At 43.7% G+C, this 21449-nt stretch overlaps 1 long non-coding RNA gene across 1 annotated transcript; it reads left to right on the forward strand.

The window, feature by feature from the left end:
- The first annotated feature begins 1533 nt into the window (after positions 1-1533).
- On the forward strand, positions 1534-6000 carry LOC143271925 (uncharacterized). The gene is made up of 3 exons (XR_013049260.1): positions 1534-2436; positions 3602-3706; positions 5847-6000. It is a non-coding gene; the product is annotated as an uncharacterized LOC143271925 (long non-coding RNA).
- Positions 6001-21449: the final 15449 nt, after the last annotated feature.

The following is a 21449-nucleotide window of genomic DNA, read 5'->3' on the forward strand; positions in this document are numbered from 1 at the left end:
AGACTTTGCTTGACTGAACTTCAGCCAGGCTCCTCAACTTTCTTTCAGCCTGTCTGTATACCTCCATGTAAGTCTGGTTTTAGCAGGAATCCTGCTGAGTCAGTTTCAGAAGAACCTACCATCAACTCCTCCATGTCTGATCACCTCCGACATCTTACCAGTTTCTCTCTCCAGATCCCCAGTTAATGTCTGGCTATACCGAATATTCAGTCAGCCACCCTCCCTTCACTTACAGTACTTATTCTTAGTAACTTCCCCATTCCCAACTCTCACTTTGCTTCTTAGGTTCGGTCTCTACCCAACCTTGATATCTATACCTATACCTATACCTATACCTATACCTATATCTATATCATCTATCTATCTATCTATCTATCTATCTATCTATCTATCTATCTATCTATCTATCTATCCATCCATCTATATACCCGTGCCCTCCACTGTAAAATCTTGTTGCATTAGCCAGTATTTGGATGGGGACAAGAACCACTGTAGGCAATCTGTACACTGGGCAGCTACAGAAACACTGACCATGAACTCGGCATCCAGAAGCAAGCGAACAAGGAAGCAGAAGCAGAGTTGCCTGTGTTCCCTCATCTCCTGGATCATTTATTCTATTCAGTGCTTGGGGCGCCTAAGAGTTGTGGGGATTTGAGTTCCTCATTATTTTGGAGAACCAGCTGTCAGCTTTCCCCAGAAGTCCATTTGCAAGAGAGAGAAGAAATGAAAACGGTGTTTTATCAAGGTCCATCTTGCTCCTGTGACCTTATCGATGGTCTCCTGGGAGGGGGTACCTAGGAAGCTTGGCGGCTGCTCAGAGCCTCCGACAGAAGCTTTCTGAGGATCAGAGCTGGAAGGTAAAGGCGTGGCTCTTGTCTACCTTCTTCCTCCAGGCACGGCCCTTCCCCAGTCAGCTCTGGCTTCCTGCTGCACTGATCTGGGACCGTAATAGAGCTGGTCTTATTTTATTTTTTATTAAGTTCATGAACTTTAGAGGAAGGAACCTGGAAAAAATGGTCTCATTACCTCAGGAATGAAGGCTCATGCTTCTTTTAATGCCAGAGGTTGGCGGGGCCTTGCTTGTTATAGCTACAAATAATCCGGGTGGAAAATTGCAGCAGAGTGGCAAAACACAAACAGGATGGCTGCTTAGGGTGAAGCAGGTGGGGTGGGGGACCGGAGGTCAGTGCAAGGTCATTGTAAAATGGGTGAGCTCCTGGGCAGATGCTTGCAGAAGTCAGCCACAGCTAGACATGGTACAGGCTCATTCTGAAAGAACAGAGTCCAAGATACCTTCCCGGAGACCAAGACGATGGCAAATGTTTGGATTCCAGAGTATTTGCTTCAAATTCCAACCCTGCTGTTTACCAGCTAATTGTCCACAACTTTCCCGAACTGCTCGTTCATAAAGCTCTCGTTCATCGGTTTTTGTATCTCCGGCACGTAGAAAATTATCTACCTTTCTGGATTGAGGGGGAGGATGGGGAATGCAGGGGAGGGGCCTGGCATAGTCTGTAAAGTCACATTCTCTAAAGAAAGGTCTTCTGGCATAAGCCAGGGTAGTAGCTCACACAGTTTAATTGTTAACTGATCAGCAGGCTGGCCCAGGCCTGGAATCTACCTCCTCTGCGTAGAGCTTGGGAGGAGGTCTGGACTCAGGGTCCAAGCTCTGCCTTTGCCAGGCTTTTCTAAAGATGAGACTCTCCTGGGGGCCCCTATCAAATGATGAGTCTCTGGCTTCCTCCCAGTTCCACTGAATAAACAGCACACAGGGACTCTGCATCTCAAACAAAAGCCACAGAGAAATCTTATCACTGCAGAGTTTGAGGAAACACTAGGAAACACTGGTTAATCATTGCTGTACTATTGAATGGTTAGGGAGAACAAGACAGGTTTATTTATTTTTTAAAGCATATTCTACAGAGAGGAGCTCAGAGACCTCAGTTTGTTTTAAAAAGTCTCTTAATTGACTAATATCTGGGAAGAAGATGGGTCAAGGATCCAGAAGAAAGGTTCTCTACCCCTTTCTCCCATTGTCCTTCTGTTTCCGGTTCCTGGCAGAACCTTCCCACACTGGTCCCCTCTGGCAAGCTGTTCTTGTTTGCAGAGTCGGCAAACCTCCTTCAGCAAACCTTTCCAGATTCCTCCAGGTGTTTGTGTTTGTGTTTTCCTTCCCTGTTTCCTTTGTGCCTTGGTGACACATCCATCATAAAGCAATCATATCAACGGCGCTATGTGCTCGCTTTGTGACTCTAGTCTATGTGGACAGGAGTCACAAGAAGCCACAAACTACACACTTTCATCTCTCTTTGTTGGGCAGGATGTACAAAACACTCTGCTAGGAAGCTGGAAGAAGAGAGGAAGCCCGGTAGGCGGGGACTCGCCGTGAGTGGCAGGTGAAAGGCTATGGAAGTCACAGCACATTGTCTTCCCATAGTAAACTGTTCTTTATGTTCATTTATTTGCTTGTATATGCAAGTGGTGTGTGTATCAATACATGTTTACCTGTGTGTGGTGCACATGAATGTGCATGTGTGTCTTTCTCACTTGCTCTTCACTTTATATAATGAAGCAGGGTCTCTTACTGAAGTTAAATCCTGCTGGCTAGCCAGCTTGCTCCAGAGAGTCCTACACACTAGGATTACATGCAGATTACTACAGATTGCTACACCCACCTGGCCTTTATGTGGGTTCCGGTCATCTGAACCTTGATTCTCATGCTTGCATGGAAAGGCTTAACCTGCTGAGCCATCTCCCTGGACCCTCAAACCATTTTTAATGACAAAGTCATCATTTTAATGAAGCTTGCCAAGGTCTTAAATTTTTTCAGCATGCCACATGTCTCTTCATTAAGCTTTCTATGGAAGGCCCGAAGAGGGATAGTTCTGAGCATATTATCTCTGAACTGAAGGGAGCCTGGCTTAGATCTGGTGCCCAGCACTCAGCAAGTTTATAGAGTGTGATGTGCCTCCCGCATTTTAGATACTTCTGCAATCTGGCCTCTTCCACCTGCTGCCCGGGGCCTCAGAGTGAGTCACGTACATTCCTCTCAGTCTCGGCTCTCCACATGAAAACCAAAAGTTGCTTCTTGTTTCTGTCCTTCCAAAGTTCAAATCAAAAATCTAAAAAGTAAGAACAATACGGGTTTTAAAATATTCTAGATACATGGATCATTAGGCCATCTATGAAGGAGACAAATGTCAAATCCAGAGGTTACGAGTGAAATGGAAATATTGTCTTGAGGAGAATTGGCTTGGCAGAAGATCATGTCAGGATCTCACAAAACAAAACAAAACTTCAGTTTCCCTGTGACTAAGCTGGCAAAATTTAGAAAGCCAGGTGGTACTGTGTTGTATTAGATTTCTATTGCTATAGTGAACCTGAGAGGTAATTAACTTACAACAGGAAATACTTATGCTGGGTCACAGTTTTGGAGGTTTTAGCCTATGACCAGTTGGCCCCACGGCTTTGCACCTGTGGGCATCACACCATAATGGAAACCTCTAGCCGAGCAAAACTGCTCACCTCATCATCTGGGAAACAACTGGAATAAGGCAGGGACAGTGTCATAAGGGCCTCTTGTTGGGCCCGCCTTTTACAGGTTACATCGTCTCCTACAAGCACCACTCTGGAGAGACTGAATCATTAACACATGATGTTGGAGGATACTTGGACAAACCACAGTATCTGTGTTTTGGAAATGAAGGTCAGGAAGAGGGCCCACCTCCACTGTGGGTTTGACCCGCATGGTTATTCTTAAGAGCAATCTGGCATCTCCTGGGCCAGTTAAGTTTGTATACGTTCATATTTCCACAGTCCCATTCTGCTTGGTGGTAAATTAAAGCAATGGGTTCACCCAACTTCCTTCTGTTTAAATGCACCACAGGAGATAAACAGTAAACATCTGTGTTTTCCAGATGTTTCCTTGTTTCTCAGCTTCCATGGATGCCCTATTTTCCTCTGTGCAGATGCACGAAGGTGATCTTTGGAAGCTAGAAGTACTTACCACAAGACCAAGAGCTTTCCTTTGTGGTTTCTGCCCGTTTTGCTCCTGTGCATGGTCACAAAGACTTATAATTCTGCATTTTTTTTTCAGAAGATATATCAGAGGGTCCTGAGACCTGAATCTACTTCAGAGAGTGCCAAGAAACCCATCATTGGTCATCTCTTTGCTAGTTTTCTTTTGGGCCACCAACTAGCTCCCAAATCATGACATGGAGACTTGTTATTAGTTATAAATGCTTGGCCTTAGCTTAGGCTCATTTCTTGCTAGCAATTATAACTTAACCTGTTTCTCTTCATCTACATTTTGCCTCGGGGCTTTTTACCTTTCTTTCTGCATGTCTTACTTTTCTGCTTCTCCTGTCTGTTTGACAATTGCCTGGCTTCTGGCCCCAATTATGTTCCCCTCTTTCTCCCTCATTCTCTTCCCCTTATCTCTCTTGAGCCTAGATTTCTCCTCCTATTTATTCTCTTTGCCTGCCGGTCCTACCCATCCTTTCTCTGCCTACTTATTGACCATTCAGCTTTTTATTAGACCAATCAGGTGCCTTAGGCAGACAAGGTGAAACAGATGCAGCACATCTTTACATAGTTAAACAAATGTAGCACAAACAAATGTAACACATATTTACATAGTTAAAATAATATTCTACAAGCTGTTTGGTTTCTAGATCTCTTCAGTCCCTTCTGGTGACAGAGACCATGATTGATTGCTTGGTGTTGTGTGGTTCTAGGAATTGTTGTTGACCAATCAGACTGGATCCTTCTTCCTTCTAATAGTTTAAAAATAACAAGTTACCTTCATTGGGTACAGTTAGGAAAATTTGACAAATTCAATTTATGTCACATAACATTTCACAAGGGGGATATAAATGGCAATCCTCATCACAATGCTCTGTGCAGCATCCCGAGATTAAAAAGCCATCTGTGTGACATCATTGAGAAGATGGGAGTATAAAATGAAGTTGAAGGAATCTCAAGAATACACTACACAGCATTTAAAAGCAAAGGACTAGATCAGTTGGTCTGAACCTGTGGGTTATGATCCCTTTGGGAGTTAAACGACTCTTTCACAGGGGTTGCATATCAGATAGTCTGGATGTCAGATATTTATACTACAATTCATAATAGTAGCAAAATTACAGTTATGAAGTAGCAATAAAAATAATGTTATGGCTGGGGGTCACCACAACATGAGGAACTGTATTAAAGGATTGCAGCATTAGGAAGGTTGCCAACCACTGAACTAGATGATCACATGACAGACAGATCTTATTAGTAATATTTAGTTTAAAATGAAGGGCATTACAAAGTTTGCTGAGTAATATAATTTATGCAAATCTTAAAATACATAACGTCAGCTACACAAGGCAAGACATGTCCTCTGGTGCAGCAGCGGCACACGCATGGAAGTAACCAACCACTTTCTGGTTGGATCTCAGGCCTACTTCACAAGATGAATCCCAAACCTGGGACAATTGTTAGGCCTAGAACCTATAGCTAGACAGGTCATGGGCCCTAGGGAAGAACCTGTTACTATTAGTCTGCTAAAGAGAGATAATATTAAACTGATTCCTTGTGAATTATTATTATACCTAAAGAAGAGTGCATCTTTCAACCTTCATCAGAGAAACTTCAATTTTTCAGTAGATGGTAATTAGCAAAGACCCACAACTGGCCAAAGTGCAGCAAATAAGAAATTGAAGAATGCTCAGCCCTAAACAGAACAGCTCTATCACATCCTCCCTTGCCAAAGCTCAGGGGTCATTTCAGAAGAGTAGGTAAAGAGAGCAGGAGAGCCAGAGGTGGTGGATGACTCTAAGGGAACTGTCTTCTGGACACAGGAAGGCAAACTGCAAGTATGGATGCATGGTGGTTCTGACAACCTACACAAGACCTTTGCAAGTCCAAGCCAGACCAAACCCAAGCATGGAGAGGGGAAATGAGCAGGAAGTTCCACCATAGCCGAGGAGTTGCTAGACATTGACAGTTGCTGGGAGAGAGAGAGAGAGAGAGAGAGAGAGAGAGAGAGAGAGAGAGAGAGAGTTTTCTCTAAGAATGTACCCTGGTAAGTCAACCATGCTCCAGGGGAAAGCCACTGGAATATGTGGGAAGCACAAATTGGTCTTGATGAGTTAAAAAACAAAAATCCCAAAGATACAAAGTTGAGTGGAAAGGGGGGATGGATCTGGGAAGAGTTCAGAGTGTGTAAATTTGATCAAAACATGTTGTATGAAATTCTTAAAGAACTATTAGAAATTCATAAAAGAGTCAGCTACATGTTGAACAATGACATAAATCCTCATTTAATTTTTACACATTGAAATGAAAGCCTAGTTGAGAAAGAGGATTGACAGCAGAGAATGAAGGTATGTGGGATAAATAAACAACTGGGTCTCTTATACAGTGTCCCATGAGTTAGGGAGAATGATTATAGAGATCACTTGGGATGTGCGGTGTTGGAAGAACTCATGTCACATTACAAGAGAAAACCATCTCTAAGTGCTTCTTTCCCCACATCTGTGACACAGCATTAATTTTTCTTTGCCATCTGTTGAAGAACAGTGTCTATGAGCAAAGAGGATAGGATACTGAGGGGGTGGTGCAATGTGTTAGAAAAGCAATGCCTGAAGACCTTGGGGAGTATTCAGCGAACAGAGAGGGAGATAAGGTCACCCACTATTTAGGTTACCCTGAAACTTGCCTGATTTTTAAGACTCCAAACTCTGGTGGCTGATAAATGACAGGACATAATTACTATCTTCAACTCTGAAGAGCTCAGTCAGAGGAAACGAGGAAGTAAACAGACTTATTGCACCTCCAGAGGGCAGACTTCAGACCTCTGGGAAGAAAAAAGTCAAGGAGTGGAAGGAACAGATTGCCTTATGCATGCACACACAGAACCTTCTAGTAACCAGTGGCGGGCCAATGGCATGCTACTTTTGAAGATACTGTGGATCACCACCACTTAGTGGTACACAATCTCATTAACACATCACTTTATTGTATTTAATTTATGAAACACAAAAGTCACAAGGTCAGACAACTAGAGCTTTGGATCCATGGCTGTCTGATTCCAAAATGGCCCATGCTTGTCAGCACGGTTTTTTCAGACACTCTTACGCAACCTGTCAACTCCAAGATGGTAAAATTAAGTGCTATGTTGCATGTTGCAGACAAACAACACTTACAAGTTCAGAGGTGAGGAATTTCAATGGAAGCCGGACTAGTCAGAGACGCATCTGACTTGGATGAGAACAGTGATTCTCCCAAGCCCAGCAGCAGACAGGATCCTAAGAGTTTGTTTGTGGCTGGAAATCTCAGTAACACTCGATAAGAAAAGAGCTCTCTGAAGGGCTTTACAATGTGCTGACTACAACAGGCCATGCTTGGCCCTCCTACTGGAGGGCTTTGAAAAGCAGATGCAGTGTCTGTGGCTGGAGGCAGGGTGGAGAACTGAGACAATTACCACTGGGTTAAAGAGCAAGAGCTGCTGCTTTTTCCCTGTGAATGCTGTGTAGTAAGCATGACACAGAGTGCTTTCTATCGCAGAGTCTTTCACAGGAATGTAGTAGCTGTTCAACACACACTTGATGAACAAATAATCTCATTTTGGTTTCTGTTGTGCAGCCTCAGGACTGGAGATCCTTTACCATTCTCTGTGGCAGGTCCTACCATGAATATTGGGTAAACAGTGGAGCCGCGGCTTAACTAGGGTTCATACTCTATTTGCATCTATCATAAAGATGGTAACTGGGAGGATCTATGGATGTGTTTTCCTTTCAGCTGACCCATTGAACCAGGTCTATTGTTTTGTTGCAGAACGTATGAAGCCCAATTATTGCAATTTTTTTCTATGCTGGTGATTGAACTCAGTACTTTGTGCCACTAAGCAAGTTACTGAACCACACGCCCAGTCGATTCTGCAATATTTTAACAGCATTAATAATTACATTTTTTTCTATTGGTTTTCAAGTGATTTTTCTTGCCAGTGAGGATGTAAAATCGAAACACGGCTCTTCATTTTTTCCCCTTAATGTTTTGGATAGAGATATTTTCAACTTGCCTCTGTCATCTGCCACAGTTTCCAAAAGCTCACTTGCTGACATGGCTTGCTGGGGATGGTGTTTTCTAGGCCTCCCGCTGAGGATTCTGCCTTACAGTCTGTCCATCGGTCGAACTTCTTGCATTGTTACCATTTTCCGTATGTCGACCTTCTACTGAGAAGGTACAAAGAAAGTGCTCCATGGCCACCTGTTGAATGAATGAATGAGCTGGATAGTAAGTCTTTAATTGACCAACTCAAATGTGCCCAGGTGATATAGCCTCCTTTCCCTCTTTTCCTATCTCATGGACATTATGCAAAATTTATCAAATTCTTAAGGAGGAGAGTCTGGGAGCATCTGTAATTCAAAACGTCTATGTCTATCCTGTTCAATCCATTTTTGAAAAATGTTCCTAAGTTGTGTAGTAATCAGTTATAGGTTAATTTGTACAGTTTCCTAAATTTACTGTTAGTTGCTTAGTTAAAAAACACTATCTTTTAAAAAGATTCATAATTCACTATTAGTTGCTTAATTAAAAAACTGTCTTTAAAAATGATTCATTTGTTTTATTTTGTATGTGAGTATTTGCCTGAATGTATGTGTGTGCACAATGTCTGTACAGAAGCTTGAGGTAGCCAGAAGATGGCTTCAGGTCCCCTGGAATTGGAGTTACAGATGGTTGTGAGCTGCCATGTGTGTTCTGGGAACCCAACCTGGCTCCTCTGCAAGAGCAGGAAGCACTCCTAACTCCTGAGAATCTCTCTAACACTGACTTTTGAATATATCTCTTGTCTTAGGGCATTTTTCAAGTTCTTAAATAATTTAGAAATTTCTCAAAATGGTTCTGGTGTCTCAACTCAGGGACAAATTTTACTCAGATTAGATGACTTCAGTAACTTCAGTTCAGTAGCTAAGAACTCATTTGTTCATCCATCCATCCATCCATCCATCCATCCATCCATCCATCCATCCATCCATCCATCTATCCATTCAGTTTACTGCCCTTGTCCAACATGCGGTTTGTCAGATTTGTATAAGATAATCATGATACAGCCATGAGTCATGATGGGATGGATAATACAATTCAGTTGGCTTATTAAATTATGTTAGAGATAGCTCAGGCTACTTACAGGAGAACACAGAAGGGCCTTCTGTATAATCTGTGTCTTTATGAGCTGGTCCTTGAACTGCAGCTTAATTGGTAGAGGGAACTTGGTTAGACAGACTCATGGATGAAAAGTGTTTCAAGCAGAGGCATGACATTTACCTGGAACATTTGCATTGAGGTAAAAAAGCAACTGAAACACAGTATTGATGGGAGTCAACCTTTCTCAGGATCTCTTCAGTGGTGTATCATTAATGTTCTCTTTTGTCCTCTACTTGAAATCTTCAGAGGGTGGGCAGTTCTGGGCTCCTGAGGCAGCAAACTTAGAAGTTTGCTTAGAAGTTTATCAGCAGGAGAGGAGGAATTGTATGAAAGCAGTATTGCCTCAACCAATCATCTGTACAAATACACATTCCTATATGGCTGATGGGAAAGAAAGGGCAACTTTATAAAGTGGACTCTAAGGGAGCCCATCCTGGCTTAAGTCTTATTATAAACACATGTCTTATATAATCAGACTAGTTAGTGTTGTATGTGCCTTACCCCAGTCACAGAGCTGCCTGGAAAGCAAGGATTTATATTTATCCATGGCTGCACTGTCTGTAATCAAAAGCTTTAGTTTTGACTCCCACAGCAGTTTTCATTTAAATGAAAATACAATCAAAATCAAACACTGCATTCTGGTCAGCTCTGCCATTTGCAAAATCATCCATTCTTATTACTTGACCTCAGAAATCAAAGCCTCTGAGATGGAAGACTGTGGTTGCGTACATATCACCCATTTGTCTCTAGAATTTGCTTATTCCCTGGGTCCCCCCATAAAACCACCACCCATGATGATTTCATATGGCCCCGCTAAACAAGTGATTCTTCAATTGGAGAGTCCAAACCACGCACATCAGAACCACTCAATACTCTACCAAAAATGAAGTTTTCCCCAGACTCCGTACAGACTCTGCATCAAAAGCTTTGGAATAAATTCCCATGCATCTGCTTTTCTAGTAGTCTCTGGTAGATCCAGTTAGTATGTAAATCAACACTGAACACCACCTGCCTGTGGCTGACTTGATTAAGATACCTTTATTTCCCTTCCCAAGCCCTGTCCTCAGGAATGATAGGTTGGCACACCCATCATTTCTGGGATGAAGCACACATCAGGTTAACAAAAGATGTCATGGCGTGGTGGTGGGTGACGAAACAGGAGCTTCATTTGTATTGGGAAATCCAAGTTTTCAATAACTATACACATTTACTATGAAAATCTCCAAACACATGCACTGTAGTGCCAATATAATTGTGATGATGACAGTGGTGGGGGACTCATATATAACAGTAGCATTAACCCCATATTCACTGCACACACCTCAGGACTTCATTTCTTTTGCTTCATCAGCTTTCAACCCCCAATTCTGCCCAGTGGTCTGCTTCTGCAAATCCCAGATTTCATGTCATTTCACCCACAGGAGTATGGACAGTGTCTTAACTAACCAGAGGATTATGCTCACACCTAAGGAAATCCCTCCTCATTCCTCGACACCATACGCAGGCTCCTTCAATTAGCTCAGTGCTATGATGTTATTGTTGGTTTGTTCAAATTAAGATCTAAATGAGATCCACACATGTGCTATCTTGTTATTGTGTTTCTTAAGGCTCTGGTGATCTGGAACAGGTTTTCCTCCTGACTGTCTTTCTGTGTACCCGCCTTTTTTTTTTATTCTGTTTTCTTATTGAAGAAATCAGGCCACACAGAACAGCTCACAGTCTAAATTTCTCAATTTGCTTCCTTGTGGCGTGATTTTTACCTTTCCCTTACTCAAACTTACGCTCTGTCTTGCTTAATTAAAGTGAATTTTAATTCAAAAGCTTTGAATGGATTCAAGGCCAAGTTTTGTTTTGATTTTCCAGGAGTGTTTCCTTTTCACCTTTGGCATGGGAATTCAGGGCACATAAAGCATGACTGTTCCATTTTTAATGATGCTAACTGTCAAGGGTGCCATTGGCGACTGTGTGATATCTACAGGTTAAAAGCTTCTTGACCTTCCATCTGATGGTTTTATCTGTGCCTGGGCCTGCTAGTCAGTTGTTTCATCAAGGTTCAAAATCTGGCACTTGCCGTAGTTCTTAGCTCTCTTATCCTCTCCATTTATTACCTAGAGTTCTTCAGCAAAAAGCCATTGTGCTCCCAGGCTGTGCACCTCTGATTACCTTGAAACATACTTCACTGTGGAGGGAAGAAAAAGAACACATGCCTATCTGCTCCTAACTGCCGATTTCACAGTTGGTTTCTAGTAGAAGTCAGGGAATCCTGAGAGCATCGAAACTTTCCCGAGTGGGTGTCATGAGCGGTGGATTCCACACTCAGAGTGGAACAATGCACTGCAGACAGACTTGTCGTGATCTGGAGTCCCTTTATTGCACCCTCAGTTGACTTTGATTCTCTCTTCCTACTTCTGCACTGGGACAGAAAGTCAGTCGAACTTTCTTGCTCCAGACTGTAATCACTAACCGTTTCCAGGAGGCGCCCCGGTTTCCTCTGGGAGGAATGGAATGTGTAAACCACAGCTCAGGTGCTGGTATGTTCACTGTCCTGAGCTGTAATTGCTTTGAGGCCATTGCAGTGGGCAGAACTACAAAATACTTACTTTCTAAACAAACGCTGCATTTAACTTATCATTCCTGACCCCGATATAGCAGCAAAGGGTTTAATTTAATTTTGTTGAATGTATACTCTTGTCTCTTTGTCCCTAAACTGAAACTCGCCCGATCAAATTGGTACCTATTTTTCAGATCCATAATATATTCCTGTCCTCATCGTACTTTCGCTATCATTCCAATGTGATTTCGTGAGTGGGCGGTAGAGAAGGGGAGTTTCAGCTGGCATGATGTTCACTAATGTCTGTCAGGTGCTTATTAAACAATTAAAGTATAAATGGCTAATACGTCAGGGCTGGACTTACTTCATCCTCACTGGAACCTCTGCGATGAGTACTATTATTATTCTCGTGACACAGTTGTGAAAGCCAGGTGACCGTGAAGTTGAAGAACTTTCTCAAGCTCACGGACAGCAAGTGGTGAAGCTAGACTTTAAACAGTAGGGTCGGCCGAGGGTCTTCCACTTCCAGCTGCAAAGATATGCTTTCAAAATGAAAGCCCCCTGCTCCAGGCTGTAGTAGCAAAGGAAGTTGGGAGCATCCAATGTTGTCCAAGCCAAGTTCTACCCCTTTACTCCTTCAGTGCTGATTTCTTCTACTCCATTTTGTCCTTGTGTCTCACTATTGAAGAGGAAGTCTTAAAAGGTGTCTTTGGGCATGCTGTTGTCATCCAGGAACCTTGGAAACACACTCTGTTTCAAATGAATGCTAATGCTGAACACCAGGAAGGTCCAGTGTGTGTTTTGAGGAAACTAGGGTATTCCCGTCTGAATATAATCTTTGTGTTTTTGAGACTCAGAACACATTCTAACAAGGCTGGTGATTTAGTTGCAAGTACATGGAGGATTTGGGCTACTCTTGCTTTAATTTTCATATACAGGAAGCTAGGAAGAAGTCTATTTGAGGCATTGAACAGATTGCTGCTGGAAGATTCTAGCTCCAGAGTATAGAGGGAGAGAATGGTTATCCAAATCAAGCCAAGGCAGCATGGGGAATAATGAGACTGCTCAGGATAGCCAGACATTAGTTAGGAAAGCAGAGGGAGACAGTGAGTTGTCCCGTTTAGGGGAAGATGATGAAGGGAGAAGTTCATTCACAGCATAGAATCAGGTATGAGTGTGGAACAAGGGACGATTCTACACCTAGGCGATGCGTGAAAAGGAAATATATATCAAAGTCACATTTGTGTGATACTCAGGGTGGATTCCCAAGGGGGCTGTAGGCATGGAAAGCCATGCTACACCAAGCTGATCACAGACTCCATTTCTTTTTTTTAAGTGGATAATAGGAATTTATTAAGATATGCATTGAGGAAATACACTCCTGAGTACAGAACCCAGTAAACAGCTGAAGTCGTCCTCTGTTCTGACCAAGAGTGAATCCACCTGGCAGTTCAGTCAGACCAGGAAGCAGGCAGCAGGGAGAAGAGCCACAGACTCCATTTCTGTCTCATCTCAGATCTCCTGGAGTAGGGTCTCCTTGTCGGCAAGACCATCTGGTAAGATTGGGGACACAGCAGAATCTGAGGAGCATAGCTCTAAGGAGAGTTAGCTTCCACTGGGCGAGCATCAGTGAGTACAAGGAGACCAAGATAAGCATGGCAGTGCCACGTCTCTCTTCTCTCTTCCATGGTGTACCCTGAGGTGTAATATCTAAATGAAAACCTTCTAGAAGTCAGAACAGAAGGAACAAACATAAGATTTCAGCATGAGTGTTCTTTGCAGGCCATTATGAGGAGGTGCCACCACAACAACACACTCACCACATGAGGGCCATGGACTTCTTTTCTTCCTCACAATGACCTCATATGCAGTCACTTCCAAAATAAACCACCAGCACTTTCATCCTTAACTCTGACAGCTGTCTAGAGCATGGATTCTAAATTAAATGTCAAATACGCCACTGAGTGTAATCTGGGCAAGAGGCATCATCCTATTTTATAGACTCTACACCAATGACGTGTGACAGTTGTCCGTGACCATGCAATTAGCAAATGCAGGAGCTGAGTCGTTACCCTAAGTATATTGGCTTCAAATCCATGCAGTTCATTACTGAATATTTAACTGAAGTTTATGGACCATTGGTTAACATGTTGGCTTTCCTACTCAATCCTCTCAACCCCCTAGAGATGTCGGGATTATCACCCTTAAATTGGAGATGAGGAAGCCAAGGCTCAGAAACCTGCTGACTTTTCTTAAGGTCACACAGCAAGCAGCTGATGGAACTTGGACCAGTCTGTGTTCTGCATCATTGTGTAATAGTTAACAACCCACTCAGATGCCTAACTGCTATGCATGGACTGTCTTTATATTAGTGAGACTCGCTCTAGGCCAAGGCTGATTACATAAGCTGAAAACCACCGAAGCTGTGAGGACCCTGCATAAATGAGTCAAAGGAGCTTTTGAACAAGCCTCTCATCGATACCCTCTCAGTTCACTGAAATGCTTCTTATAGAATCCTTTACAAGAAAGCTCAAAACAGGCTCAAGTTGACTCTGCCCTCATTCCCAGGTATTAAAAAGATAAGCAACTAGCATCCTCAAAGTATAATAGATCAGTTTCATAGACCAGGTTGAATGTGGTATCATCATTTCAAGTGGATTGGCCTTTTCTACTCATCTCTGGGGATGCAACAGGGTTATCTAAAAACAAAACAAAACAAAACAACACAAAAACCCCAAAGATCGATTTTTTTTTCATCTTTTCTTCGTGCTACATCATTTGTGAGGAGAAATGCAGGAAGAAAAGAAAAACAAACCTCCGCCGGGCGGTGGTGCACGCCTTTAATCCCAGCACTAGGGAGGCAGAGCCAGGCGGATCTCTGTGAGTTCAAGGCCAGCCTGGGCTACCAAGTGAGTTCCAGGAAAAGGCACAAAGCTACACAGAGAAACCCTGTCTCGAAAAACAAAACAAAACAAACAAACAAACAAAAAAAACCCTCCATCTTAGCCGGAGTGCTTTGAAAAGCTACAAGGTTTGAAGTATGGCCTGGAATGAGAGCAAAATAATTGGAAAATGACCTTGAAATGTGAAAATGATCTTGAAGTGGAGCCAGAATACCTTTTGAGGGGAAAACCTATTGTCACGATGGATCTGTCTAACAATTGTTTGCAGCTAATGGTGATAGTGAGAAGGATGTGTTGGAACATGGAAGGATACTGCGTGCACATCACTGATTGGACCTCAAACAGGAGGCTTCTGCTGCAGGTTGATGTGGAACCATATATGCAGCTTTCTAGATGAGCGCGTCTCTCTTCCTGTCGCAAGCCCCACTGCCCTGCTATTGTACCAGCGCCCTTCTTATTTTCCTTGCCTCCAGTGTGAGCTCTTAAACCTGACCGTGGCATAAAACCCATTAACATTCCTCCGGGATGAGATCCAGTGCCTGGGTATCTCATAAAAGGCCTCTCATTACTGCCCCTGCCTTGCTTTCCAGGCTCACTGGCGTTTGCTTTCTATTCTACAAGGCTGTATAGCTCAAGAAAGCCAGGCTGCAATAACAAACAGAAGCAGAGTGGCTCGCGGGGGGCTGTGGGGAAGTTTGCATCTTGCTTATGCTGTATGTTCACTGTGCTGGCGGGAGTCCCTGTCATTCACAAGCCAAAAGCCTTGGGACCTCTGCCACTTCATTTGCACTGTTCATCTTAGTAACTGCAGCCCCATGTGGCCACTGAGAAGTTAAAGCGGCGCTGTTCCAAGCTGCGTCTATGAGTTTAAAATACACGCTTGGAGCACATCACAGACTTAATCCAAATGACAATTTCAAATATCTCATTAGTTTCTATTGATGACATATTGAAACATTTTAAATATACTGGGTTAATACGTTTTATATACATTAATAAAAATTAATTTGCCCTGTCCACTTGCCTTTTATTTTAATATGCCTACTAGAAAGTTTAAAATTACATGTATGGCTTGCATTTTATTTCTACAGGACAGTGTCAGTCTGTAGAGGTTCTCTCTGGTCACACGGAGGGTGGGCAATGCTTTTGAAAGTCTTCCTTGTGAGAACGACAGAAGTCACTTCTCTTTGGCCAGTGCCCCATCTAGTTTAGGGCTGGAGAGTGAGTATCTGTGACCCTCCCCAGTAATGACACTGAGTACCTAGTGATTCTCTGAATCAGGCACAAGGATGTTGACAGGCAATTCCCTTAGGCAATTTACCTTACAAAGATTCGTTTCTTCCCACATCCTTGTGGCCAAGCCTATTCCTCTTGCCTGAGTCCATGCAAATGTAACCTTTATTAGGAGTTTTCCCAGCCAACAGGGTCCCTCATTCATGTCTTCAATGAAACATCCTCACAATTTCTACAACAGTTTCTCGCCTCAGCTGTTGCCCTATCTCTAAGAACTTCTTTTATTGCCTGGCAAGGTAGCACTCAGCGGTTAATGCCATGCGGCAACGGACTATGTAGGCCCTTTACTCGTAATTCATTTCCGTCTCCTGGGGACTCTCCTGACTCAAGAAAAGCAAGCTCTACCAAGTGGATCATTTCCATTTTGCATATATGAAAACAAGTTTAGAGGAGAGCTGGGCCTGTCACACAGAAAACACACCACAGAGGCAGGAAGAGAACATGGGCCACGTGACTCCTTGTGATGTGCCTGCCCAAGCTGACTCTTTTCTCAGACTTGATTTTGAAGGAAGGGTGTTGCTAGGTGGCTGGGAAGCAGCTAGGTAGACCAGGGTAGACCTCAAGCTTGCAGCCATCCTCCAGTCTTTGCTTCCCGAGTTGGGGATTTCGGGTGTGTGGGTCAGATTAGTCTTGGAATGGCTGGTTGGTTTCCACCTGGTGTAGCACAAGCGACAACATTCTTCTGTGGCCTGCACATGGGCACACCCAGCCCTGCTCTCCATCTCTCCATTCATTAATGTCGTATGTACTACCGATCACATCTTATGAGCCAGGGGCTCCTTACAGAAATATACTTTTGAGTCAAACTGATCAAGTTTATCCTCCAGGTAGGAGCTCTAGGGCTTGGGGAAAGCTTAACCATTCTTTGCCTCAATTTCTCATGAGCAAACTGTGACTACAATGCCTATTAACCTATAATGCTGTATGAAGGATTTCTATTACACACTGCTACTGTAATAAGTCAGACTTAATACCTTAAAGTTAATAGCCATTTTCTTCTCACAGTCGCGCAGAGCAGAGGTCCAGGCAGACTGTGTCCCAGTTGTGTCTCTGCTTCAGGTTTATGTGGCCAAAATGGAGGTATTGCTAGTTCTGGATTCCTCTTTCGAGCCTCTGGGGAGGAATCTGCTGGCGAGCTTGTTCATGCTGTTGATGGGATGGAATTCAGTCCCACATAGCTGTAGGACTGAGGCGTCTGTTTCCCTTTTGACTATTGGCCAGGGTTATTTCAGCTTCCAGAAGTCACTTTTATGACTTGAATCATGGCTCCGTTCTTCCATCTTCAAAGTCAGCCACATATCATATCTTTCCTATGCCTTCGGCTCCCTCATTTTGCCTTCTGACTCCTCTCTTCCGTCTCCCATCAAAGGAACTTCTCACATTCAAGGTTTTTTTTTGTTTGTTTTTCGAGACAGGGCTTTTCTGTGTAGTTTTGGTATCTGTCCTGGATCTTGCTCTGTAGACCAGGCTGGCCTTGAACTCACAGAGATCTATTTGTGAGTGTTGGGATTAAAGGGGTGTGTCACCACTGCCCAGCACATTCAAGGTCTTTTGTAGGTTAGACTGAGCCTGCTCAGGGAATTCAGAGTACTCATCCCTGTTCAAAACTCCTTCCAAGTCATACTGAAAAGTCTGTTTTGTCATGTGAGGCAACACTTCCATGACCTAGGTATCAGTTTATGACACCTTGGGGTCACTATTCTGATCATCATTAAGATTACATCAGGTATTGTACACTATACACTTAATATGCCTGATTATATTGCAACCTGACTATATTGTTATTGATTTTTATCATGGTTCCTATGGATAAAGCAGGAAGGTCATAGTACCCGAGCTAATGGGTAAGGGAGGGGCACAAAGAGAGAAGAAACTAGTTTGCAGGGTGCATGACCAGTGCCCAGCAAGGCATCTGGGAAACATCAGCAGGAACTACTTTGTGAGCATGTGCTATGTTTCAGATACTTTGCAAAAGTGTTTCTCACTCCTCCAGCAGTGATTCAAAACAGGAATCCTGGACCCATTGCACACTGGGCAAACGGGAGGTTAGCAGCATTAAGTACAAACTCAAGGACCTGGAGAGCGTAAGCAGTGAAACCGAGCCTTGAATCCCAATCAGTTTTTCTGCCTTCGCCATCTCAGCATGCTGAGCCCCTGGCTGACCTTTCATCAGCAGGTCTAGCTCTCCTGACTCTCCCAGGCGGCCCACATTCCACCAGCATTGCTTGTTTTAGTTTTCAGGATGGATCTGAGATACAGAGAGGGTAGACTGTTAATAGTAAAGTACAAAATGGCAAGGATGGGATTTGAACCAGCTTTAACCTCATTCGGATGCCCTTGCCCCTCCTACCTCTGAAGTGCTCAGGACATTCATTGGGTGGCTCAGCACACAGATGCTGAGTAGATGAAATAGGCATTTTGGCCCTGTCTCTTTCTACTTATTTCATGAGAAAGAGAGCTAAGAGGCGTGGTTGCTCCAGTGGCCCCCGGATCATTCTCTTTTTCCTTAAATGGTATTATATATCAAGGGCTGTTTGGACAGAGTTAGTCTCTTTTTCCATAGAAGGTATTATATATTGAGAGCTGCGAGTGATGGATGCTCTCCTGGAAGTGAGGATGCTAGGAAGGACCGAGCTGCTAGGGTTCTGGGTCTGTTTTCTTCTGGGATTTGATTCTGGGCCCTTGTGATGTGATCCATCTTGGATATGAACAAGATATCAGACTCTTCTTTACCACATGGACCTTATTTTTTAAAGGTCAATCGAAGGCCCACAAAAAGGAGTCTGGGCTATGAAGGGAGACTATGAAGCCTTTGTGTTCCTCAGAGTTGGCCACATTTTCTGCTGCATTTGTGTTCACGGAAAGATGATTAGGCTTTGCAATGGAGAATCCATTCAGCGCAATGGTTTCAGAGGATTTTAATCAGCAAAGGAGGAAGGAGAGAGGAACGACAGCTTTGTATCAGCAGCTCCTGACCAATTTAGACTATACACCAGTGTCTCGTTTGTTTCTTGGTGACAGAAAGCACAGGAGTACAACTTTTCTCCCAATAGCTGCCAGTGTGGTTACTTGTCACACGAGCTATCAACCTTTGCTATCTCAGCAGACCTGAGGCTCTCAAGCAAGGTGAAGGGAGGAGCCAGCAAGGGCTGAGGACACCGAGGGCATCGGAGCCTGATTGGATTCCGCCTTTCTCATCAGTTATTTAAAATGAAGAAGTTCCCTTCATCCCAGGATCTTCAGTTTTCTTACCCCTAAATATGGATAAAAACGTCTAACTACCCAACTAGCACCCAAGACTCTGTCCTCTTCAGACTTACACTGGGAAGTAATTAGGTTTCTGCCTCTCCTGTCCCAGATACTCTTTCGTACAGTGCTGCTTGAGGGGCACAGTCTTCGTGAGGGATCTCTGGGGGGTTATCAGTCTGTCCACCTCTCAGGCTGTAGAGGGGCCGCGATGCATAGTTTACTAACTCACATGATGTCGCTTATGAAGGACTGAGTCTAGACAATAAACCCACTTAGAGCTGTCCTGAGAAAACCCACTGTGGACTGGCACTCCTTTAGGCTGAGGCTGCCAGGAAACCGCAATTGGAACTGTGCTGTATTGGATAGGTGAGACTTGGGGGTCTGGGCTTTTGTGTTTTTTCCTCCTACTAACTGTTACGTTGCAAAGAAACCGGGACAAATGACTAGCTGAAGTGCCTATTTAACATATCACAGCCGCAGCAGGCTCTCAGTTGTACCTGTTACTGAGTCCTGGCTCCACAGCACTTCTCACCGTCACCCCCTGCCCTAAACCTCTCCAGGCCCTGAGCTTCGCTTCCCCCAGCTTCTCTTTGCTATGGAACCCCAGCTATTTTGGCCACATGCTTTCTTGGTTCTTGGTTCTCTTGGTTCTGCTCTTGGCTCTGCTCCTGGACCCTTCTTCCTCCGTTGGCCCTCTGTCCTCTTAATTCTCTCCCTCTTATTCTCCCCTCTTCGCTCTCCTATCCTGGTCTGGTTCAGTCTGGACCTTTCCAGGTGCTTCTGGCTGCACTAGCCCACTGATCTGTAACACCCAGGAGTGGTCATGTGCTCATTCTCATCCATCAGGTGCCGAAACCTGGAGTGGAATATATGAATCCCCTTTCCAAGGGACTTGGTCTCTCTGAACCAAGCCGGTGATTTGGCTTTCCTAAGGTATGTGTGGACCATATGTTTCTCCTGGCTTCTGCCACAGAAACCCAGGACAAATGGCTAACTGAGGTGTGCCTACTTAATATTAACCAATAGTCTGTATGGGCAGCTTCGCTCACTCTTACTCTTGGTTTTGTCTTTATGTTATTTGTTATTATATTATTTGTCATTATTATCACATGAGACAGGATGGCACTATGTAGCCCAGGCTAGACTTAAACTCATGATCCTGGCTCAGCCTCTCAAGAGCTGGGAATACAGATTTGAGTTACTACAGCTGGTTCATTCTCATACCAGACAAAATTTTCTTCTTGTCAGCTGACTGAAATGAAAAATAAGGTATATGGAGTTTTAAAAGCTGGTGCCCAGACAACCATAGCAATGATAATACTGAATAATTGCTGTGTGAGACATTGTTCTAAGTCCTTTGTATGTACTTCTCTCTCTCTCTCTCTCTCTCTCTCTCTCTCTGTGACAGTCTGTGTTCTATCACTACCTATCTTATTCAATTGACTCAGGGTCTCTAACTGAACATGAAGCTAACCGTTGTTATTGGAATAGCTAGTCATTGAGCTACCAGGTTCTACCTATGTCTGTCTCTCAGTATAAGGGTCACAGGTACATGCAGCCATGCCCAGGTTTTAAATATTTTTAACATGGGTGCCTTGGATATTTGTTCTCATGTTTGAACAACAAGTGCTCTTACCCACTTAGTTCTTGCCCCAGACCCTGTATTATCTCATTTAATTGTCTCACAAACCTTATGTGGCAGGTACTATCAGTATCCCAGTTTTACAGATGAAGGAATCTTATTTTCCCAATGTTGAAACTGATATTCCAAGTAAAGCATCCAGTCTTGATTCGAGAAAACCCCAGCATCTTTTAATGCATTCCGGAATGGGGCCGTATGTTATGTGACAGGACTTTTCCTGGGGAGATGCAAAACACGTGTCTACTCATCCCAGAAAGGGAGCCCACGACAAACCAAAGTATGGATACCACCAAAGTCTAACTTGATGAAACAATGAGTTTTATTGGGGCTACTTACAGGGATATGGGTGAGTGGTTCTTTAGAGGAGAAGAAATGACTCAAAGACAGCTGCCATCACCAAAGCCCACCCTAGTACCTCTGAAAGCTCACAAAAGCTGGGAATCCGGAACACACTGCACAGCCTGTGCATGCTCAGTAGGTTGGAGAGTGTCCTTTCCAAGTGACTCAATTAGTCTAAATATCTTCTAGGTAGCTTTGCTGGTTTCTACTTCCTCCAGACAGCTTGTCTGGTCTCAGCATTTTCTTTGCAAGGTAACTTGTCTGGGAGTGACTTCTA

The sequence above is a fragment of the Peromyscus maniculatus genome, chromosome 2 (genome assembly GCF_049852395.1).
Source record: "Peromyscus maniculatus bairdii isolate BWxNUB_F1_BW_parent chromosome 2, HU_Pman_BW_mat_3.1, whole genome shotgun sequence".
NCBI lineage: Eukaryota > Metazoa > Chordata > Mammalia > Rodentia > Cricetidae > Peromyscus > Peromyscus maniculatus.